Source organism: Rhineura floridana, chromosome 3 (assembly GCF_030035675.1).
Source record: "Rhineura floridana isolate rRhiFlo1 chromosome 3, rRhiFlo1.hap2, whole genome shotgun sequence".
NCBI classification, from domain to species: Eukaryota; Metazoa; Chordata; class Lepidosauria; order Squamata; family Rhineuridae; genus Rhineura; species Rhineura floridana.
Genome location: NC_084482.1, coordinates 9,996,594 through 10,021,651, shown reverse-complemented (window position 1 = coordinate 10,021,651; position 25,058 = coordinate 9,996,594). Strand labels below are relative to the sequence as shown.

The window sequence follows — 25,058 nt, the reverse complement described above, 5'->3', positions numbered from 1 at the left end:
GAAACCGTATAGGGTTTTAAAGGTCAACACCAACACCTTGAATTGGGCTCGGTAAACCACTGGTAGCCAGTGTAGATCTATTAACACTGGGGTGATATGATCCCGGTGACGGCTATGCTTAATTAAGCGTGCCGCCGCATTCTGTACCAGCTGCAGTTTCCGGACCGTTTTCAAGGGTAACCCCACATAGAGCGCATTACAGTAGTCTAAACGAGACGAGACCAGGGCATGTATCACCTATGGGAGTAGATGTACAGGAAGGTAGGGTCGCAGCCTCTGTATCAGATGTAATTGATACCAAGCCACCCGGCTCACTGCCGAAACCTGAGCCTCCATGGACAGCTGGGAGTCGAGAATGACCCCCAGGCTGCGGACCTGGTCCTTCAGGGGTAATTTCACCCCATTAAGCACCAAGTCTATGTCTCCCAACCTTCTTTTATCACCCACAAGCAACACCTCGGTCTTGTCGGGGTTTAGCTTCAGCCTGTTCTCGCCCATCCATCCACTCACGGACTCCAGGCACTTGGACATGGTCTGCACAGCCAACTCTGGTGAGGATTTAAAAGAGAGATAAAGCTGAGTGTCATCTGCATATTGGTGACACTGCAGCCCAAAACTCCTGATGATGGCTCCCAGCGGCTTCACATAGATGTTAAAAAGCATGGGGGAGAGGATAGAACCCTGTGGCACTCCACAGTTAAGAGGCCAAGGGTCTGAAGCCTCATCCCGCAATGCCACCCGTTGGTATCTGCCTGAGAGATAGGAATGGAACCACCATAAAACAGTGCCCCCCATTCCCAATCCCTTTAGGCGATTTAACAAGATACCGTGGTCAACGGTATCGAAGGCTGCTGAGAGGTCCAGGAGGACGAGGAAGGTATATTCTCCCCTATCCAACGCCCTCCTCATATCATCCACCAGAGCGACCAAGGCTGTTTCAGTTCCATGTCCAGTCCTGAAGCCCGATTGGAATGGATCTAAATAATCTGCTTCATCCAAGTGAGCCTGTAACTGTTTGGCCACCACCCGCTCTATCACCTTGCCCAAGAATGGTAAATTGGAGACTGGGAGAAAGTTGTTCAACTCTTGGGGATCCAAGGAGGACTTTTTCAAGATCGGCTTTATCACTGCCTCCTTGAGGGCTGATGGCATTGCACCCTCTTCCAAGGATGTATTTACCACCGCCTTGATCCCTTCGCCCAGTCTTTCTTTACAGCTCATAATGAGCCATGAAGGGCAAGGATCCAGCAGACAAGTGGTTGGTAATACAGTACAGAGCACCTTGTCCACTTTCTCAGCGAGGAGAGGCTGAAACCGATCCCACTGGACCAGTATGCAACTGGCTGACTCTGGTCCACTTCCTGTCTCCACGGCGTACGGAATCATGCTCTTCAGGCACTCGATTTTATCGGCAAAGTGTTTAGCAAATGTGTCACAGGAGGCTTTAGAATGCTCCATGGGTTCCTGAGCAACTGGACCAACCTGGCTTCGGACCACCTGGAACAACCTCCTGGGACAGCACTCTGCCGATGCAATAGAGGCAGCAAAGAAGTTCCTTTTCGTTGCCTTTGTTGCCACCTGGTAGGCTGCTATTGCTGCTCTAACCAGTGTCCAATCGTCTTCGGTGCAAGTATTTGCAGGATCAGCTGTATTTGCAAACGCAGTAATTAAGCAGCTGAGCTGATCCGTACTTCCAATATAGATAACAGCAGCATCAGAAACCAGTCCCCGGTGTTTGTTTTGTGGAGCTGGATAAAGAATTTGAACTGCACAGGCAGAGAAAAGGAAACAGATCTCCATTGGTCAGTACAGGGTCATATCTTTGTTGTTTTTTGGGGAGGGCGAGAGAGACATGTTGCAGCTGGCTAACAATAGAATCTGCTCTGTTTGAACTGCTTTACTGAGATGCAAGAGATGCTATTTTTAATGTAATGACAATTTTTTACTACATATGTGAAGTATGTTTTATAGGATGTGGTCTTTAAAAGTGTTTTGCCATATAATTTCTGTAAGTCTCAGACCACGATGTTATCTCCATGCTTATTGATTTTAGTTCATTTTAATATTTGTAGCTCCTGAGGAAGGATTACTCCGAAACGCATTGAGCCTTAAATAACCAACCAAGCACCAGAGCCTGCCTCTCTTTTTTCTGTCCATTACGTGGTGCTTTTCCCTTTTGTTTCTGCTTTTAATATCTAAGGCTGCGATCCAAACCCCACTTACCTGGGAGTAAGCCCCACTGAATCCAATAGGACTTCTGCGTAGACATAATTAGGTTTTGATTATAAGTCATTAATTGAAGTGTGAAGTTGAGTATATCATGCTCATTTGTTTCCTGAGAAATGTCTGTCTCCCGGCCTTTAACTGATTGAGGGAATTTTTGATTTAATTTTAAATCTTTGGTTAGCATTTGAGCTGGATTTTTATTTTTATTGGACGTTGTAGTTTTCCTTCCCATACCTATCTTTATCCAATAATATAGTTTAACTGTAGGTCTTTGTATCCTGGGAGGGCCTTACATAAGAACATAAGAACATAAGAAGAGCCTGCTGGATCAGGCCAGTGGCCCATCTAGTGCAGCATCCTGTTCTCACAGTGGCCAACCAGGTGCCTGGGGGAAGCCCACAAGCAGGACCCGAGTGCAAGAACACTCTCCCCTTGCTTGAGGTCCGCTACCCTTCAAGAATCACCCTTAGCATAATGCCTTTGGCAGCTGGTGCTGGCTATAATAAGAGATCCAAATTTTATTTATTTATTTATTTATTTGTATTAGATTTATATCCCGCCCTTCCTCCCAGTAGGAATAAAAAACATATATCTAACACTACACCTATAGGTTGAGGAACACGTCAAGGATGCCCGCTTTCCTTGTTACTTTCTGATATTTTTGTGAACCTTTGGCAATCTGTTTGAGAACTAATGAGAGGATCAATAGTATTAAATATGGGACTGAAGAAATAAAAATATTACTACCTTTGTCCCAACCAAAGATTCTTTGAGAGAAGTCTTCAGGGTTTTCAAAATATATGGCAAAGCCTCAGGCTACAAAATAAATATCTCTAAGTCTGAAATGTTTGCATACAACATCTCAAATGATTTACAAAATAAATGTTCAGGGCTAACTATACTTAAATGGAAGTCTTCTCCAGTAAGATACCTAGGCTTTTGGTTACACCTAGAATTTAATCAAAGGCATGTCCACAACTGCAATCTAATCTCTTTGCAATTGGAAAAAAACATAGAAGCTTGGGAAAAATGATCACTATTGTTTTATTAGTGCTTTCTTTGCTGAGAGAAGACAGAAACCTGCTTGCTATAACTAAAGCTTTATTAAGAGAATGCTTACAAGATCTACTGTGCTTACTCAGGCTCCTGCCACCTGACCTTTACTCTAGAGCTCAGCCTCCAGATCTCCATGGCAGTCTCCCTGCAGTTCCCCCTGCTGGGTGGAACTGCTACCTATTATAACATCCCCAATGTCATTATACAGCCACAAGAGTGGCTGTATACTATAGTCAGCAGGGATTTTTCACATTCCACAATGTTAAATGGAAAATATCCCCCATGCCATTCTGAGGCTTCCCATAAGCTCATTTCAAAACAAAACCTTACAAAATGTATAGTTCTGAACTCAGAAACGCTTGCTTAACAACCCTGTCAATTTTCATGGCGATACACAAAACAGTCAGAGAGAATCCGAGAGTTCAAAGTCTAAAAAGAGAGAAAAAAACGCAGAGCCCTTTTGGACTTTTTTCTGCAAGTTCTCATAATCTGTTGAAATTCATTAAAAATCAGCCATGTTCTCAGAGTACCTGTAATCCTAATACTGACCCTGCCCCATACTCTGACCTTCATCTACTGCAGTTTAAAAGTTTAAAAAATGCCTGGTTCATTTTTAATTAATTTAAGAAATTTTGGCTGGAAGCCTATTATAATGCGGGGCATGCTCAGTAAGGACCGTCAGTGTTCTAAAAGCCTCACAGCTGCTGGGCTTGGCTAATAAGAGGGCCACACCCACACCAGACTTGATTTCACTTGAGACAGTCATGGCTTCCCTCAAAGAATCCTGGGAAGTGTAGTTTGTGAAGGGTGCTGAGAGGAGACTCCTATTCCCCTGAGAGAATGGTTAACAGTCAGCCACTCTGATTGAAGGCCTGTGAGAGGAACAGGGTGTCTCCTAGCAACTCTCAGCACCCTTCACTAACTACACTTCCCAGGGTTCTTTGAGAGAAGCCATGATTGGCTTTGAGCCATGGCTTTGAGAGAAGCCATGATAAATTGTTTTAAATTGTTTTTAAAAGATGTGTTTTTAAATTTGCATATTTGTTTTTAATGTTTTTTGTTATTGTAAACCGCCCAGAGAGCTTTGGCTATGGGGCGGTATATAAATACACTAAATAAATAGATAAATAAATAATGATTGTCCAAAGTGTAATAGAGGCCTGGTGTGGATGTGGCCAGGGACAGCTTTGTTTTAAATTTGGGTGGGATGTAGGGTTGCCAGGTTCAGGGCCTGAGACTGATCCTGTATCTTTAGGAGAAGAGAAAGTCACCCAAGTGCCGGTGTTCTTGCAACATTGTAATGGGAAAAATCACAATGTAGAATTGTCCCTTCCCCCTGCCCAACTGTGAAAGATACAGAAGACGTCTTGGTTGGCAGGCTCAGCCTGGTCTGTTTTACCTATCCTAATCATGATTGCATAGGAGTATATCCGATTCAACTCAATAATCATACAAATGATCAGACCTGCCTTTTCCCTCCCTCCCCTTTCCTCTCCCTTTCCTCTCACTTTCTCCTCCCCTCTTCCTTCTTCCAGCTTCCCTGCCCACTACAGCCCTCCGTCCCTCCCCCCCAGTCAGTTTTACCTATCCTAAGCATGATTGCACGGGAGTAAATCCCACTGAACTCAATAAACTTGCAAACGACCACAGCTGTCCTTCTTCTCCCCTCCCCCTCCTCCCTTCCCCATCCCTTGTGGTCAGTTTCACCTATCCTAAGCATGATTGCCTGGTGTGTGTGTGTAAATCCCACTGAATTCAATAAGCATGCAAATGATCAATCCATTCTCAGCAAACTTGCACAGGATCCCATTTCTTACCTCCCGGATTAAAAAGCAGGGAAATTCACTAATAGGCAAAAAACCTTGCGGTTTATGTTACCAAATTCTTCCAAGCTACACAGCAAGTGGATTGGACTGTGAAAGACCAACCCAAATTGTGTTTGCATTTTGACAACTTTGTAGGGCAGTACAATATCTCAGAGAGGAGGTCAGGTCTCCTGCTCCCCTGGTGCATTCACTATAGCTGCCCAATTTCCCTGCTTTTTAAAGTTTGGTAGAAATATCTATGGGCTATAGGTACATTCTTAAACCGCAAGGTTTTTTGCGTATTAGTGAATATTTGTTATAAGAACATACAAACAATGTAAATATAACTTCTCAAACTAAACAATTAACTTGAAAGTAGCACTGGTTCTGAATGACTGATAATTAAACTGCCTATCAGTCATCTAATAAAAAAGCTGTGTATTGTGTAGGTGGTTTGATATGATTGCTGGTATGTGTGCTCTTGACAAGGTCACTGTTTGGTGTTGGTGATACAGTTACATGTGTCTCTTTAGTTTGTGGTTCATGGCCTGGAGTATGGTATGCATCTTCATGAGCGCATGGAATGATGGAATTATCCTGTATATACAGTAATCATCCCCCACATCTGCGGTGTCTTTAAGTCCCTGAAGACTCATTAGGCAAATGAACTTACAATTCCATCAATATGAGCGCCCATTGACTTCAACAATACAAGTCCGGGGATTTATTTGTCCCATGCATGTTCCTTTCGTCCAAGGACATGTCTTGAGGAAATAATTGGACATGTACAGAATCTCCAGTGTGCAGAGATGGTAGCTCTTTGAATTCCTGTCATAATAGCTTTTAGTTTCATTGCGTTTGTGTTGCAGCTGATCTGTGACTTTCATTGCAATTTTGGGTTTCAATAATGCAAGAGCTGTAGGTAGAAAGGATCGTGTGCATCTGGACATAAGTCTTTGCACTGGGCTGCTATTCATGCCAACAGTTGGAGTATTTCTCCACTCCAGGATAGCTTGCCATATGTTTTCTTTATTTCTTGCTGTTTTCTTTAATAGAGTTTTTGCAATTTTGATGGCTGATTCAGCTTTGCCATTAGACTGGCTGTTGTAGGAAGATGACATTATGTGGTGAAATTCTGTATCCCCCTGCTGGATGGAACTGCTACCTATTATAACAACTATCATGGCTGGGAAGAATTGCTGCCATAAATATGATCACATTGCCAAAGCTGATTTTTTCTTCTTCTTGACTTTCCCGCTTGAAGTTAACTGAATGACAACATAAAATCTTAAGATTTGTATTTGGGAATAAGCCCCAAAGAACTACAAATGAACATCTATAGCAGAAACCAAGTAAGGGAGGCCTTGGAGTACCAGACATCTATCGCTACTATCAAGCATCAAAACTGGCATTAATAATAGAGTAGTATATGTCTACTATGCAAATAAATATGGAACATCTCTATGAAATACAACTTTGGGAAATGCTCTAGTAGACAATATAGACAATATATCTTGAATCCAAATATTCTGCTCTCTACTAAGACAACATTAAAAGTTTGGAGTAAACTTTCTTCTCATGTAGCCCCTGCTCTCTCATCACTCACCTCTGTCCTTCAAAATGAGTTTGTAGATGAGAAACTACTTGGAACAGTTAATGCTTCTATAGGGAAAAACATAGTGAATATACAAGCATGGACTGAAAATAGACATATAATCTCCTTTTGTCAAGGTCAAGCATGCTTCTTCACACTGCACATAGTTAAAACTATGAAATTCGCTCCCACAAGAGACAGTGATAGTCACCAACTTTATTTAAAAGAAGATTAGACAAATTCATGGAGGATAAGACTATCAATGGATACTAGAAATAAATAAAATAAAAGCCAAGTGGACATATCCAACATGTAAGATCAAGTGGGAGAAAGACTTGACAACACTGAATTCTAATATGCAACAATATGCTGCTCCACGAGCTAGAGGGAGCCCCAGCTGACGAAGCGTCAAGGCGTGTTAAGCAGCAGAGCGAAAAGAGGGTAAGTAGCTCCCATTTATTTCATTCTTGAATTGAATTAAAACAGCTCAGAGCAATAAGTAATATGGGCAGCCTAAGGTCACACTGAGCTAGGAGCCAAATCCTGGAAGAACCTATATCTTAGGAGACAGATCCTAGGAGAAGGAAGCCTATAGAAAGCTAGTTTTCAACACCACCCAAGCAGGAAAGCTTCAGGGGACACTGTAAACAAGGCTAAATTCCAGTCGGAGAGAAGGTGGAAAAGGAAACTCTGGGAACGACTTCATTTTCTTGAGGCCAAGGTGGCTGACCTGGAAAAGCTGAGAGAGGCAGAGAGGTGTGTGGAGGAGGCCTTCAGGGACGTTATAGCTGTGTCCCACTCCAACGATGATAGCTCTCCTGCTATCATGGACAACAATGGTCTCGGGGAAGGAGAGCATCCAGCTGAGGAAGAGGGAAATGATCCCTTAGAAGGGACCCATTCCTTGGGGGATGAGCAGCTATCCTCTCGTGCTGAGGATATATCTCCAGGGGATGGAGGGATCCTTGTAGTGGGTGATTCGATCATTAGGAACATAGACAGTGGGGTGTGTGATGGGCGTGCAGACCGCAAGGTGTTTTGCCTGCCTGATGCGAAGGTTGCGGACATCGTCCATTGTTTAGATAGTTTGGTAGACAGTGCTGGGAAGGAGTCAGTGGTCGTGGTGCACGTTGGCACCAACAACATGGGGAAATGCAGCCGTGAGGTCCTGGAAGCAAAATTTAGGTTGCTAGGTAGGATGCTGAAAGCCAGGACCTCCAAGGTGGCTTTCTCTGAAATGTTACCGGTTCCACGCACAGGACCAGCCAGACAGGCACAGCTTTGCAGTCTCAATGCGTGGATGAAACAATGGTGTCGGGTGGAAGGGTTTGGATTTGTTAGGCACTGGGGAACATTTTGGGACAAGCTGGGCCTGTACAAAAGGGACAGGCTCCACTTGAACCAGAATGGAACCAGACTGCTGGCATTTAAAATTAAAAAGGTGGCAGAGCAGCTTTTAAACTGACTGAGGGGGGAAACCCAACAGGAGCTGAGGAAGGTCTGGTTTGGAGTCATAGAATCATAGAATCATAGAGTTGGAAGGGGCCTTGTAGGCCATCGAGTCCAACCCCCTGCTCACAGCAGGAAATCCACAGCTAGAGCATCTCCTGCAGATAGCTGTCCAGCCTCTGCTTGAAGACATCCAGCGAAGGGGATCCCACCACCTCCCGAGGCAGTCGGTTCCATTGCCGAACTGCCCTTACTGTCAAGAAGTTCCTTCTAATGTCCAGTCTGAATCTACGCTCCTGTAACTTAAAACCATTAGACCTAGTCCTACCCTCTGGGGCAGCAGAGAACAAATCTGTACCCTCCTCTATGTGACAGCCCTTCAGGTACTTAAAGAGTGCAATCATGTCACCCCTCAGCCTTCTCTTCACCAGACTGAACATGCCAAGTTCCTTCAACCTTTCCTCATAAGACTTGTTCTCCATACCGGCTATCATCCTCGTCGCCCTCTTCTGGACCTGCTCTAACTTGTCTATATCTTTCTTAAAATGAGGCACCCAGAACTGAACGCAGTATTCCAGATGAGGCCTGACTAATGCAGAATATAGTGGGACTATTACTTCCCTCGACCTGGAAACTATAGCTCTGTTTATGCAGCCCAAAACTGTGTTTGCCTTTTTTGCCACAGCATCACACTGCTGGGTCATGTTCAACTTGCGATCCACTACAATTCCAAGGTCCTTCTCACACGCACTACTGCTAAGCCGGGTATTTCCCATCCTGTACCCGTGCATTTTGTTTTTGTGGCCTAAATGCAGAATCCTGCATTTGTCTTTATTGAATGTCATTTTATTAATTTCAGCCCAATTTTCTAGTCTATCCAGGTCCCTTTGGATTTTATTCCTGTCTTCCATTGTGTTAGCTATCCCTCCCAGTTTCGTATCATCCGCAAACTTCAAAGTGGTAGGCCTAGAAGTAGGCATTGTGAGAGCAGGGGCACAGGATATAAATTCAGAAGGGCAAAATTACCACAGGCCTAACCACAAGTGCCAAAGACACTTGAAGAGAGACTCTGCTTACAAGTGCCTGTACGCTAATGCTAGGAGCCTCCGAACCAAGATGGGAAAACTGGAGTGCTTGGTCTTAGAGAAGAGCATTGATATAGTGAGCATAAGGGAGACCTGGTGGAATGGAGAAAACCAGTGGGATACGATTATCCCTGGATATAAACTATATCGGAAGGACAGGGAAGGACTTATTGGTGGCGGAGTCGCTCTATACATGAAAGAAGGCATTGAATCCAGCAAGATCAAAAACCCCAAAGACGCGGACTCCTCCACAGAATCGTTGTGGGTGGTGATACCATGCCCCAGGACGGATTTAATACTGGGAACGATCTATCGTCCCCCTGATCAAAATGCTCAGGGAGACCTTGAGATGAGATATGAAATTGAGGAAGCATCCAAACTAGGAAATGTGGTAGTAATGGGTGACTTCAACTACCCAGACATAGACTGGCCGCATATGATTCTGAGGAACTGAGACAAATAGCGGTAACGAGAGAGGAAGTTCTAGGCTTAATGGACAATATAAAAACTGACAAATCACCAGACCCAGATGGCATCCACCCGAAAGTTCTCAAAGAACTGAAATGTGAAATTGCTGATCTGCTAACTAAAATATGTAACTTATCCCTCAGGTCCTCCTCCGGTGCCTGAGGACTGGAAAGTGGCAAATGTAACACCAATATTCAAAACGGGATCCAGAGGGGATCCCGGAAATTACAGGCCAGTTAGCTTAACTTCTGTCCCTGGAAAACTGGTAGAAAGTATGATTAAAGCTAGATTAACTAAGCACATAGAAGAACAAGCCTTGCTGAAGCAGAGCCAGCATGGCTTCTGCAAGGGAAAGTCCTGTCTCAGTAACCTATTAGAATTCTTTGAGAGTGTCAACAAGCATATAGGTAGAGGTGATCCAGCGGACATAGTGTACTTAGACTTTCAAAAAGCGTTTGACAAGGTACCTCACCAAAGACTTCTGAGGAAGCTTAGCAGTCATGGAATAAGATGAGAGGTCCTCTTGTGGATAAGGAATTGGTTAAGAAGCAGAAAGCAGAGAGTAGGAATAAACGGACAGTTCTCCCAATGGAGGGCTGTAGAAAGTGGAGTCCCTCAAGGTTCAGTATTGGGACCTGTACTTTTCAACTTGTTCATTAATGACCTAGAATTAGGAGTGAGCAGTGAAGTGGCCAAGTTTGCTGACGACACTAAATTGTTCAGGGTTGTTAAAACAAAAAGGGATTGCGAAGAGCTCCAAAAAGACCTCTCCAAACTGAGTGAATGGGTGGAAAAATGGCAAATGCAATTCAATATAAACAAGTGTAAAATTATGCATATTGGAGCAAAAAATCTGAATTTCACATATACGCTCATGGGGTCTGAACTGGCAGTGACCGACCAGGAGAGAGACCTCGGGGTTGTAGTGGACAGCACGATGAAAATGTCGACCCAGTGTGCGGCAGCTGTGAAAAAGGCAAATTCCATGCTAGGGATAATTAGGAAAGGTATTGAAAATAAAACAGCTGATATCATAATGCCATTGTATAAATGTATGGTGCGGCCGCATTTGGAATACTGTGTACAGTTCTGGTCCCCTCATCTCAAAAAGGATATTATAGAGTTGGAAAAGGTTCAGAAGAGGGCAACCAGAATGATCAAGGGGATGGAGCGACTCCCTTACGAGGAAAGGTTGCAGCATTTGGGGCTTTTTAGTTAAGAGAAAAGGCGGGTCAGAGGAGATGTGATAGAAGTGTATAAAATTATCCATGGCATTGAGAAAGTGGATAGAGAAAAGTTTTTCTCCCTCTCTCATAATACTAGAACTCGTGGACATTCAAAGAAGCTGAATGTTGGAAGATTCAGGACAGACAAAAGGAAGTACTTCTTTACTCAGTGCATAGTTAAACTATGGAATTTGCTCCCACAAGATGCAGTAATGGCCACCAGCTTGGATGGCTTTAAAAGATGATTAGACAAATTCATGGAGGACAGGGCTATCAATGGCTACTAGCCATGATGGCTGTGCTCTGCCACCCTAGTCAGAGGCAGCATGCTTCTGAAAACCAGTTGCCGGAAGCCTCAGGAGGGGAGAGTGTTCTGCACTCGGGTCCTGCTTGCGGGCTTCCCCCAGGCACCTGGTTGGCCACTGTGAGAACAGGATACTGGACTAGATGGGCCACTGGCCTGATCCAGCAGGCTCTTCTTATGTTCTTATGTTCTTAATGAGAATGGGCTTGGTGATTTAATAATATTCCTAGAGTTCTGACACATTTTAAGCTTAAAAAGAATTTCTTTAAGATTATCTACTAGTGGTATCAAATTAACAAAAATATATAAAACAAATGTTTTCTGCTGGAGATATGGATCTTTAAGAGCAGACTATTTGCATATCTTCTGGCAATGTGATAAACTGCAAGAAGTTTGGAAGGAAGTTCTCAGAGTGATATATGAAAGTACTGGCTGCAGCTTGCCCTGTATTCAAAAAATGGTTGTTCTAAGGTTTGACCAGAAGCCTTTGAAGCAATTGCAACTCTTCTAACAACTATAAGAATATGCATCTCAAAAAGATGGAAGGTTGCAGCTCCTCCACAAGTAAAGGAATAGTTGGAAATGTCATGGCAAGTGATAACATCCAGCAAAATGACATATACAAAAAGAGAAGCTATTAACCAGTGAGATAAAAAGTTTGTAGAATACTGGGCTTTATTCTCACTTCCGGGAAGGGTGACTTCGCTTGTGCCTGCTTTTGAGACGGGCTCCCGCCTCAAAAGAAGCTTATTCAGATATAAATCAGTCAGAACGTTTTTTGTTTTGACTGATGAAATTTCTCCCGGGCAGGGAGAAACGTAGAGATCAACCTCAAAAGCCTGTTTTTGTTGGGAGGACTGGATTTCATTAATTTATGAGAAAAGGTCCAGCCAGCATTGCCGGACGGACTTCCGAACAAGCTCTATCTGTTTAATGCGATACGTTTATCTTTTCTTCAAAGAGAAAACAGACTAACAGGCAAGCACCCTTCTTTCTATTATTTTTTTTACTTGGTTTAAATTGTTGCAGCAAAAAGAGATTTGTCAATTTAATCAGCTTTGAAGAGCTTCTGGGTGAGCTATAACTCTTCTCTGTTATTCACGAAATTAACAGCTTATCTCTGTTTCTATTGCAAAAAGCTGTCCTGGAAGTGCATTCTAAAGATATACACAGAAGAGGGATTTCTATTCCGAGGAACATTATATTGTCTGGGACTATTCTCTTTTTGGTTTATTTTATTTTGACGAATCTGCTTCTTCACGACGCCGCTAACTGTTTTGATGCTGGGAACTAAATTTGTTTTGTATTCTTGAACATAGAGAGATAAGGCAGGCTGCTCTGTTTATACTGTGATGTCATCAAGCCTGGAATATTAACCCAATTGTTGCTGAAATAAGAAGTGGTTCTTCTTTATTTTTGTTTTGCTTTGTTTTCGTGGTTTTAAAAAATGGCAATCAAGAAAGTGGCTGAGAATCTGGAAGTAATTATGTTTCAGAAAATAATGGATGAGATTGAGATAACAAAACAAACCCTGCGACAGGGCAGTAAGGAGCTGAAAATTGAACTGAGCAAAATGACGCAGGAGCTTAAAGAAATAGGGGATCCTGTGAGAGAGGAGAATGAGATCAGAGATGAGAAAAGAAAAAATAAAGGGAAGATACAAGCCCTGGAGATTGGAACAAATGTGGAATTGGAAAAAGATCTGGAGTTTATGGATATTAGAAATAAAATCTACTGTTTGGAATTTAACGTTATCTCTGAAGAAATTAATGAAGATATTAGAGATAAAGTTATCAATGGCTTGGAGAATCTTCTGGACTGGAATGACGTGATGGAGCTTGATATAGAGAAAATCTATGGAATTAACAGCAGCCATGTGACAATGGAAAAACTCTCAAGAGATGAGCCAGTGCATTTTGTAAAAAAGAAGAACAGAGATATGACTTTACAACAATATTTCAGCAACTTATTCAGAATTGATGGCAAGAAAATATTTGGGATAGAGGAAATTCCCATCAGACTCTTATTATATGACTATGGCTACAACAGCAAGATTATTATGGAATACTGATAATGGAAGATTGGACACTGAAATTACTGGACTTAACAGGACTATTGAAGATGGAAGATGGAATTAATATGGATAATGGAATAATGGCTATTGAAATTATTGGACCTAACAGATTTTGATGAGATGGATTAATCGATATGTTTATTTGGACTATGGTTATGACAATAAGATTATTATTATTATTAACGAGATGGATTAATCGACATGTTTATTTGGAGAAAAATTGATAGATATATTTCTTAAAGAATTGAAACCTCTCTTTGACTTTTTGTGGAAAGAATAAAGTAATGTTTATGAGATTTGATGATTAATTAAGATAACTACTGGAGGAAAGTGATTTTATAATATAATTTAAGAGACAGGATTGTTATATATTGTAGACCTATAACTGATTTGATCTGCGACAAATGGGAAGTCAACATTTTATTTTTTTGTTTAATCATTTTTGTTTTGTTTTGTTTTTTGTCTTTGAATGTTTTATGATTTTGTTTTGTATGTTTTATGAAAATTTGAATAAAAATTATTGTAAAAAAAAAAAAAGAATACTGGGCTTTATTCCTGAGCTACTGGAACAAAAAAGTCGAAGTTGATGTTCACCCTTATGATTTATTCACTCCGACCTGATAAAGAAGCCCCTAACTCCTCACTCAATTCTTTCTTTCTTTCTTTCTTTCTTTCTTTCTTTCTTTCTTTCTTTCTTTCTTTCTTTCTTTCTTTCTTTCTTTCTTTCTTTCTTGTTCTTGGAAAAATACAATTGTAATAATATATTTTGATTAACAGTTTGAGATCATTTTCTCTCATTTTTTCCTTCAGTATATTTTTGAGTTTTCTATATAGGGATATCTATGTAAGTCTGATTCCTTGCCCTTTGGATGGAAAACACCAAAGTTACAGACAACAGAGTATTCTCTCTATCTCCACTGAAACCAGTGGAAAATGAATGAAACACTAATGGGATTCAAACAAATGGAAAATGAAGCAATGCCTCTTTAAGACAAAAATGAATGGAAAAATAAAAAGACACAATTCTTCTCCTTTGCTCATCCTTTGAAATTGTGCTCATAAATAGGCATCTCCACTGCTGACATTTATGCTAATGCTAACATCCAAGAGAGGGGCAATCAGCTAATGAGGTCAGCAGCACAGCATCCTAGTCCAATATTTGTGTTTGTCTCCCTTGCATGATGCACACTTGAAGTGGGATTCTGGTTTCACTGTTCACTACTATGGGCAGCTCAATGGGGAATCGGGAAGCAACAATGTAGCTGCAGCCCCTGGTGCCTCCCTCTCCACAATCACTGGCTCTTCTCCTCCCTTCTGGGCGGACCCGGAATCCCTACAGTGGTGGACCCAGAAGGGCTCTGGTGCTTAGCTAGGCAGGGGGTAAAGCCCTGAGGCTCCTCTGCCCTCTTCCTTCCCCCGCCATGGAGGGATGGCAAGGTTGGCTGCAGCTTAGTAGGGAGTTGGGAAGAGGCAATGTAGCTGCCGCCGTCACTGTTTTCCTCCCCAAACTCACCTGCTCTTCTCCCCATAAGTTTAATTAGGGTTTTTTAAACCCTAATTGAGCAGGATCCCCACCCCTGAACTTATTTGTGAGTGGCTCTGAGCTGGGGCGGGTGGTCCCCAGGTTGATCCAGGGTGGGTTAGCCTGATGCCTCCTCCAGATTGGAGCCACGGGGCAGAGGGGTGTGTGTGCCCAGCCCTAGTATCAACGCACACAACTGAATTGAATTGAGTTGAAACTTTATTTTTACCCCGCCCTTTTTCCAAACTGGAACTCAGGGCAGCTTACAAATAAAACTACATGTAGTTAAAAACATAGAAAAACATACAATTAAAATACAATTAAACTATGCACAACCTTAAAACTATAAAATGCACTTAAAAATCTAAAAACAACTTAAAATAATACAGATAATAATATAAAACAATAAAACAAGCCTTGTAAAGCCCAATCCTAAACACCTTCTATCCCAAAAGCCTGTTGGAATAAAAAAAGTCTTTACTTGCCGATGGAAGGATGGCAAGGAGGGGGCCATTTGTGCCTCCCTAGGAAGGGAGTTCCAGAACCTAGGAGCAGCCACCGAGAAGGCCCTATCTCACGTCCCAACCAATCGCACTTGCGAGGGTGTTGGGACTGAGAGAAGGGCCTCTCCTGAAGATCTCAGGGCCCAGGCAGGCTCGTATAGGGAGATACGGTCTGACAGATAGCCTGGACCTGGGCCGTATAGGGCTTTAAAGGTCAAAAACAGCACTTTGAATTGTGACCGGAAACAAACTAGCAGCCAGTGGAGCTGTTGTAACAAGGGAGTTGTATGGTCCCTGTATGGTCCCTATGCATAAAACCAACAAAGGAGGGAGCCCTTGCCCTGCTTTGGCATTGTAGTTTGATAAAATGCTTTGGCATTGTAGTGGCCTAAAATTGCCACTGGAGGAAGCCCTTGCCCCTCTTTGCATTGTAGTTGCATAGAATTGTCACAGGAGGGTGCCCTTGCCCTCATTTGATTGTAGTGGTACAAAATCACCACCAGAGGGGGCCCTTGCCATTCTTTGCATTGTAATTGCATGAAAGGGTAGATCTGGTGTCTGAAAAGACCATGCATTTCAAGGGGTATACCTGGAGTCCCACACGCCCGTAGATTTCAATGGGTAGACCTGGTGGCCAAAGAGCCAGTGATTTCCAATGGGTTGACCTGGAGGCTGGATACTCAATGCATTTCAATGGGTAGACCTCACCCTAACCTGGAAGCTAACCCTAACCCTAACCTGGAACTTAATTCTAACCCTTGACCTAACCCAGGAGTTAACTCTAACCCTAGTCCTAGCCCTAACCCTAACCTGGAAACTAACCCTAGCCCTGACCCTAACCCTAACCTTAACATTTTCCCTAGCCCTTACCTGGAACCTAACCCTACGCCTAACCCTAACCCTAAGTAGCCCTGACCCTTACACTAAGCTTAACCCTAAACCTAGCCCTAAACTGGAAGCTAACCATAGCCGTGACCCTACCCTAACCCTAACTTTAACCCTAACCGTAACCCTAACCATAACCCTAACCATAACCGTAGACCTAACACAGAAATTAACACTAATCCTAACCCTAACCCTAATCCTTGCCCTAACCCTAACCTTAGCCCTAGATTTACCCTAACCCTAGCCCTTACCCTAACCCTAATCCTTACCAAAACCTAAACCTAACGGTAAAGCTAAAGTGGAACCTAACCCTAATCCTAACTCTAGACCTAACTCAGAAATTAACACTAATCCTAATCCTAACCCTAATCCTTGCCCTAACCCTAACCCAAGCCCTATATTTACACGAACCCTAAACCTAACTCTAAACCTAACCTGGAACCTATCCCTAATCCTAACCCTAGACTTAACTCAGAAATTAACAATAATTGTAACCCTAACCTTATCCCTAATCCATGCCCTAACCCTAACTCTAACCCTAACCCAACCCTAAATGTAACCCTAAACCTAACCCAGAACTTAACACTAGCCCTAACCCTAACTCTATTTCAGAGAGGAAGGACGTGTTTTTCCAGAGCTCCTGTGAGATTCTCGGGTGAGCGCTCTGATGTTCCTGTATTAATGTATATATGGTAAGTGCTGTTTGTATAGAAGATACATGGTAAGTGGAATGAAAGAGGAGGGGGGAGTAAATGAGCAGTAGAATGCTGGATGATTGGCTGAGTGTTTGGATGGCTGAGAGTATAAATGGAAGGATGACAGTTGAATCTGGGTGGACGTTAGTGGGTTGTTTGAGAGGTGTTAGGGGGACATGAGTGGAGTTGGTGGAGTTGGTGTATGTCAGGAGAGTGTGGAGAAAGAGGGAGGTGGAGTTCGGATTAGTAATAAGTCAAATATCACAGTAATAGATGAAACCATAAGCTTGTAGATCATTATCAAAGTTATCTTGTTACTAATGTTATTTAATAAATACTATTTTGGTTTACCGAAGGCCTGATCCTTGGCTGGGGTTTCACAGACCAGAAGGGAGGGTAAGGTAATAACCAAGGCTGAAGGGAAACAGTAACAAATGGTGGCAGCGGTAAAGAGGAGAAGATAACATTATAAGTATCCAGAGCAACCCCGAGTTATGAGTTATCTGCATTGATACAAGGGGGTTGGGAACAGCATAGGCACGCAGTCACGAATGTAACCAGATAGAGAGACTCAGGCAAGGTCTCTGGGAACATTGGTTGTAGAACGTGACTGGTGGTGCTGCCTAGCAGGGGGATCTATTGAGATCTGTGCTAGAGCGGAGAGAGAAACCATAAAAAAGGACAGTCTGGACTGGTGGAGTCCCTGGTGGTGCCTAGTGAAAGGCAGTAGCCACGAGCAGGTAGGAACCTGACAGGGAGAGCCAGGGAAGGGCGTCACAAGCGCGTTTATTGCCCCCCTAGGGGGACTGCACTTCTTCAAGAATAACATCTAGGCATTGCTAAGACTGTGGGGATTCTTTTAAGACCACTTGTGTCTCTGGGAGACGCTTGGGGGGAACTATAGGTACCCCCCCAGGGAGGCCTAGCGAAGCCTAATAAGCCTAATAGCCTTTGGCTATAACTAACTATGACTGAATCCAACAAAGCACAGATACTGTCTGATACTATGTCAGCCATAGAAGATAAAGATTATATAGGAGAGACCTCCTATTCCTACTCCTACTCCTATTCCAAAGACTGTGAGAACCCAAGAGAGTGTCCTGCAATTGCCTGGGGATTTAGGACAAAGAGTGGAGGCTGGGGAGAATGAACAAAGAGTAGCAGGGATTTCTACAGGAATTGGGGGACTGAGTGGGGGACCGGCTGGCACCCTGTTTCTGAAACCCTCTGATGATTGCCTTCAGTCCCTTATGAAGGAGGAAAAAGCAAGCCTAATTATGTCAGAACAGTTTGGAAATCCACAACAGCAGCAGGGTGTGGTTGAGGCCTCCATAGCTGCCTGTTGTTTGCCTGCACCAGCTCTATTGGATACAAATGTAACAAATGCTGATTTGAACTGGAGACTACTTACAAAATCTGGCCTGGAGCAAGATGCTCCTACACAAATGTCTATGGAAATAGAAAGAGAGTTAATATCTGCTTGCTGAGGCAGCTGAAGCAAGAATGGTGGTAGGGAGCAGAGGTGCTTTCCTTGTGAGTGGGGAAAAACACCTCCCCTTTTCCCCTTCCCTGGCCTCACAAGTCCTACCCATGTCCCCCCCCCCCTCGACTGCTACAGTAGAGGCTTTTTTTGCTGCCTCCTTTAAATTACAAGGAGAGCAATTTCAGGGAGAAGAGAATAAAAGCAGCCAAAGAGATCCTCCCTCTCCCCTCTGGGACCAAAAGGGATCCTCCCTATTACATCCCCCCTCCCTGAAATCTGTAGAAACTAATCTTGCCAACCCTACCTGGTTAGCACCAGGAGAGAGTGGGAGGAGTGCAAACACCCAACTGGATTTTTCCATGAAACTGATAACTATAGTGCTACAGAGCAGATGGGCGATAGCCTAGTGGGAGGAAACCATGCTCAGATTCCAAAGCAAAAAACTTTAGAGGGGAAAGCGTAGATATCTCCAAGACAGCCAACTGAGCCAGGTTGGATTACCGCAGCGGTCATGAAGGTGATGACAACTTCCCAGAACGAAAGCCTAGCGCCTCCTACACCTCCTGGTCCTGGACTTCCTAATAGTCTAGTCAGTGAGCTCCTGACCACCACCCCTATGTGGTCAGAGGAAATGGAAGAAGAGCAATCGAGAGAGTGCTCTGAAGAACTTTTTCCAGTGCACCCCCTACAATCTGTATCAATTGTTGAGGACACTATAGCTGATTCATGGGTGCAGCCCCCTCCCCCAGAGCCGGCACCTGAATCCAAGTATATAATAGGTAATGAGGGAGATGGTATTACTAAGCAGCGACATACTGACCCTCTGGTCCTCGAGGATGTAAGCAATAACTTAGAGAGCTCACAAGTTTCACTGAATTCCAGTATTGAATGTAGTACAACTGATAGAGCTGAAGGAACTGGAAGTACTGAGAATGACACTGACAATCTAGATTGTGAGATGGAGGATTATGGTCTGGATGGACCACTCCCAGCCATTGGCAGACAAAGAGAAGCTCGTATCCTGGATCGCTGGAAGACTGATCTACAGTGTGACTGGGGGCACTATGACACCTGGCTCCTCGCTGACCCGGGAAACCGCTGGGACATGCTCAAATTATGGGGCTTCCTAACTGCCCATCTTGCAATACTACCTGCACCCACAGGCCCATGCTTAGCAAAACTAAGCCGTGATAAGATCCTTGATTGGCTAGATCGAGCGCACCCTACTGTACTTGCAGCGTTACAGGGTAACATCCAAGGAACGACAGACACATTGGCGATGCACAGATCAGTAACTTTGGGCATGGTGGAATGACTGCTTATCGGACGCCGTGCCCGCATTTCCACTCGAAACTTACCAGACTGGCTAGAACCGGCTGCAATGGAACGGATGGTCCAAGAATTAATCCGCATTTGGGAAGCACCTAACTATGCTTCCCGCTGCCCCCTCATATGGACTGAGACGGGCAGAATGACCTTGACCCCACAGTGACAGGACTATGTAGATTGGCTGTGGCGCCTCGTTGGGCACCTGAAATTTTGGCAGCAGAACGCACGACAGCAGAAGGCCACCACTCCGAGAGTAGGTCAAACGCTGACAACAGATATGACGGCGATGGTGACGGCCCCTCCGGTGAGTCCCTCGATCGACAGGACTACGTCCTTGGTGACCGGCAATCCTGGAATGAGACAACTCGGAGGAGCAGCGTAGGAGTCTGGTGGCAGAGCAGACAGCCGAGAGCGACGGACCGCAGCGACCAAGGTCGGACAGCAGACGGACATGCCCATGGACCTGAACTTGGGAATGATGGTCCAGATCTCTTGCCAGGGGGCGCCTTCGAAAGAAGGGCCCCCGCAAACGGGTGAGGAACGATCAGGGAGCTTTTCCCTTTCTCTCTCTTCACCTCTTTCTTCACCTCTATCCTCACGGCAGCAGCGAGCCCCTAATTCTCAGGGGAATTGTGGGCAGACGGGTGGGAGAGCTGGGGAGAAGCTGATTGATGTAATGCGGGAGGAGGTACAAGGGCCACTGGGAAAGTTGAGGAGACCAGTTGAACGGGTGGCAGAACGGGTGAGGGGGGAACCTCGGACTTCACCACGGCTGCCCTCTCCTGCTCTACCCTCTTCCCCCTTACAGTGTACTGATGCCGGGCATGCAGATATTGCACCCATGATAATATACCCAGACAGCGGATACCAATCTAGAAAATCAAACCAACAGCGCCTACAACAACAGGAGCGCACACAACAAATCCCTTTGGCCGCAGATCCTCACCTTCCTTTGCCATTGCAGCAACGACAACAACAACACTCAGTCGAGGTTGGTACCCGGGAACATCAAAATTCCCAGACTGTATTAAGGGTCGTAGACTCTGCCTCAAGGCCCCTTGGCCCTCCATCATCAATTACAGATGGAGGCGTTGGTACCAATCCGCCCGGAACCTGTACTGAGACCTTATCTAATACTATACAAGGACTGGGACAGAGACAGGATGTGGGAGGAGGACTAGTGGTGACTGATACTAGGAAGGAAGTACATGAAGGTGGCGAGAGATCATCGCCTGGAGTGGAAAATATAGGGGTTCAGGAGGAGATGCCCGGGAGAGGTCCTAGAGTTGTTTCCCAAAACCAACGATGACCTAGCAGAGAGCAGCAAAATGTTGGGGAACCGCAATTGTTATCTGGGAGGGAGGGAGAAGAACCTGCTGTGAGTGAGTTAGTGGGCCCACCCTCGGTAGATAGAACAAGTAATAATAACGCTGGTCAGAGAGCGCTGGAACCCGGTCGCACCTATGCAGCTGTGGCTGGGGGGGAGCTCGAATGGCACCGAGAACTACGCGGGGAGGCTTTGGTAACTCTGCCCACGGCACGGCATCAAACCAAAATTTTGGCTTTGGATTTGATTTGGAGGCGGAGATCCTTGAGGACGCCCGCTTTCTAGATGAATTCTACAGTAGGGTAACACGGCACCCAGATCCCAGGGAGCGCTGTGTAGTTCACTTGTGCTACGGGGGACCTGATCCCGCCTGTCTGACGCGGGACTATGTGATCCAAGAGGTGCTCCTCGGCCGCCTGGGGATGCAAAAAGATCAGTTCCTCGCAGTCATAACCCCCCCTGGACTGACGGAGGTTGACGTCTGTCTCGCTTCCGAATGCGAGTACCAAGCCTTCTGGGATCGCTGCCGAACGGCCCGTCGGCTTGGTGCCCGCTGTTTTGAGGATTTTGATGTCGTCCCTCTCTTTCGAGGTGAAAACAAGGTGGTAAACACTGGGTTTCGTACAACGGGGATCCCACCGGAAGATGTGGCGATCTGGTTACGGAGGCACTGCACGGTCCTCCTCGACCCTGAACGTTGCATGGATGAATATGGGATTTGGACCGGCGAGTACCGAGCAGTAATAGCCCTCCATCGAAGCGTAGAAGGAGGGCAAATACTTCATCTGCCCAAATATTTTTTTATGGGTCCAGACCGCGGAGTGACCCGCTACAGTGGCCAACCCCCGGCCTGTTTCCTCTGTGGCTCCTTCGCTCACTGCCGCCGAGATTGCCAATCGGCCCTCTGTGCGAAATGTGGGGTACGAGGACATGCAACGGCCGCCTGCCAACGGCCGGTCACCTGTAGCCTGTGTCGCAACGAGGGCCATGCGTACAGGTGGTGCCCACAGGCATGGCTCAATCAGCAAGACTCCCTACAGGAAGCGGTAGGGCGTGCCTGGGCGGCCCGGATGGCAGAGCGCCAAGAATCAGCCTCAGCCCCAGCCCCAGGCCCAGCAACCAGTAATGAGATGGGTGGGGAGGGTCGGGTAACACCACCACCACCGAAGGAAACCAGAAGGGGAGAAAGTCAACATGAGGAAGGGGTCGAAGAGCGCCCCTGGGAAACAGCGAGAGGAGTGCAGCGACGTAGTCGCAAGTCACCTCTGGTGGCTCGCCCGGAGTCACAGCTGCATCTGGGCAATCGCTTCCTAGTTCTACAAGGAAGTGTACATAACGAGGAATGGGACACGAGTATTGAGAGTATTCAGGGGGGCCCCCTCCGGAATAGGGGAAACACCAAATGCTCTCCAACCCGAAAGAGGTCAACCATCATTAGGCGCAGGAGTATTGGGCAAAGATGTGGTGCATGGGGAAGTGGCAAACAGTCGTCGCCGAGCTGCCAAGAGGCAGGTTTCGGAAGCGGTCAGACTGGGCACCTTGCTCCCGCGTAGCCCTCCAGGTGGAACCTCGGGAGGTATCCCAGGCAAACGTAGTAAAGGACTATCGGAGGAGGAGAGAGCATGTGTTCCGGTGCGATCCCTCCAAGGGGTATCTGTGGAGGAACTGCGCAGCTCCTTAATGAACGAACGTGTCAAGCTGGATATTCTAGGCCAGCATGAGGAACTCTGCCATCAAGGTTGCCTCGAGCGACCGACCGAAGACCGCCTGGCAGAGCTGATGGCAGTTCAAGCTCATTGCGTGGAACGCCGGTGGCGCATTCAGGCAGTTGAGGATCAGCTTGAGCAGGCAGAGAAAGCGGAAAGGGATCAGGGTAACATTCAGAGTAACGTTCAGCAAGGGGAAGGTGGCATGGATGAGAACATGGATGAGAGCACCCTAGCGGAAACTACGGCTGAGATTATCCAAACGGATACTACCGATAGGCCGGCTGGGGAGAAAGCCACCTTAGGGGCTGTTGGGGCACCGGCGGCACTGGCTGTGCCTCCCCCGGAACCGCCAGATGATCTCTCATCTCGGCGAACGCCGGGGGTGGCTACGGTGGCCGTCGCCGACGTGCCAGCAGCCAAGGCAATCAGTAGGCCTGCACCTACTGCGCTCGGGGCGCAGGAGGGACAGGAAAGCAGAGATTAACCTCTCTCGAGGCTGCTGGCATAGAGCAAGAAAACGGGGGTCCGGAATTGCTCTAATGGAGTTGCTCCGAGTTCTCACCGGGAACGTGCGTGGACTCCGCTCCTGGGAACGCCGCGCAGAGATTCTAGGAACTCTCCAACAGCTTGGGCCACAGCTGATTGTCCTGCAGGAGACGTGGTTCACCTCTGAACGCGAGCGCAGTCACACGCAACGCCTCTGGAGCGTGGGCCAGTCTTTCTGGAGCTACGTGCCGGGAGAACGGTCAGGGGTCGGAGTGCTCTTCAGAGAGCCACCCTCAGGTATGACTTGGCACGTAGATAGGGTCCTGGAGGCAGTTCCCGGGCGGCTGCTGGTTGTGGATTTTGCTCTGCTGCCAGCGGCTGACCGGAGTTTGGAGAGCCCAGGAGGCGCCTTCTGCCTCTGTGGGGTCTATGCACCAACAGGGAGAGAGGGGCGGAGACAAATGTGGCCCTGCCTCTTTCTTCAGAGCCATATGCAACACCAATTGTTGATCGCCGGAGACTTTAATAATCGAGCCCGTCCAGAAGACCGCACAGTACCAGCGGGCAGAGTACTGCCATCTCTAACGGTGGAAGAGAAGAGGCTGTCAGCCGGCCTAGCGGAGCGTGGCCTGCGAGACGCAGCGCTCCAAACCCCCAATGAGCTAGCTTTCTGTTCACCAGGGTGTGGGAGACCCTTTAGCGATGGCGAGCGATACGCAGTAGCTCGGGGAACCGGGGCGCCAGCGCACTTCACGTTCTACCACCCGCGCGTGGCCAGCCGTGTTGACCGCATTTGGGCATCGGCGGCGTGGGGGGTGGAGCGCTGCCGTGTCCTTGCCTCCGACTGGTCCGATCACGCTATGCTAGAAGTGGATTTCAGTCTTGCTGACAAACGGTCAGCTGGAACAAGGAAGCGGGTCGGAACTCGTGGCCGCCCGCTCTGGCGGCTAAATCCTGCCACCCTCGATAAGAGTGAGGAATTACGCCTGCAATTAGAAGGCATGGTAGCTGTCTGGGCCCTCCAGGTCGAGGCCGGAGATCCCCTGAACAGAGACCTTTGGGACAGCTGACAGTGTCTGAAAAGACTGCTGTCGGAACGCTGCCACGATTTTTCACGGCAGACAGCTTGTCGTGAGGTGCGTGGCTATCAAGACGCTATCTTACCCTCCTACGCTGCCACCGGTGGCACGATGAGGGGATTCCTTTTCCACCGGAGGAACTTCTTGAGGCACAGGAAACGATCGCGGCCTATCACCAGGGGGAGTGGAAGCGGACGACGCGACACCGTGTCTGCCGCAGCCGCGGCCCAATGGTCAAAGCCGGAGAGTGGGAACGGTCCCATCTAGCACAGTCGACCACCGCTGCACCGGTGTCTTGCACGGGCCTTCGCGATACACCGGAGGATACTATTCAGAGCACTTCGGAAGGAATGCTGGCAGTGATGGAGCGTCACTGGCGTGAGGTTTTTGCCCAAAAACCCATCCCTGAAGAGGAAGTTCAAACCTTCCTTAACAGAGTAGAGACGCAAGTCGGCTGGGGGCTGGGGCTAACGAATGAACAGAAGACGATGCTAGAAACCCCGGTCACGGCAGAAGAGGTACGGGTGGCAATCGGCCGAGGGCGGGCGCGTTCCGCCCCTGGGCCGGATGGGCTACCCTGGCGCTTTTACCAGTGTTATGTGGCGCTCCTAGCCGGACCGCTTGCAAGGCTGTTTAATTCACTGCTGCTCCGAGATAACGGCCTCAGGGACTTCTCGCAGGTGCTATTAATCTTCTTTCCAAAAAAAGGAGACCTCTCCCACCCTACCAACTGGTGCCCCATCGCAATCGCCA

The 25,058-nt window shown here is 46.4% G+C and overlaps 1 long non-coding RNA gene across 1 annotated transcript in view; it reads left to right on the top strand.

Moving 5' to 3' along the window:
* Positions 1-1,746: 1,746 nt before the first annotated feature.
* Positions 1,747-25,058, top strand: part of LOC133382029 (uncharacterized) — a 32,761-nt gene continuing 9,449 nt past the window's right edge. Inside the window, exons 1-2 of the long non-coding RNA XR_009761772.1 lie at positions 1,747-1,802; positions 16,810-16,889. This is a non-coding gene — a long non-coding RNA (uncharacterized LOC133382029). The remainder of the gene's footprint in view (positions 1,803-16,809; positions 16,890-25,058) is intronic.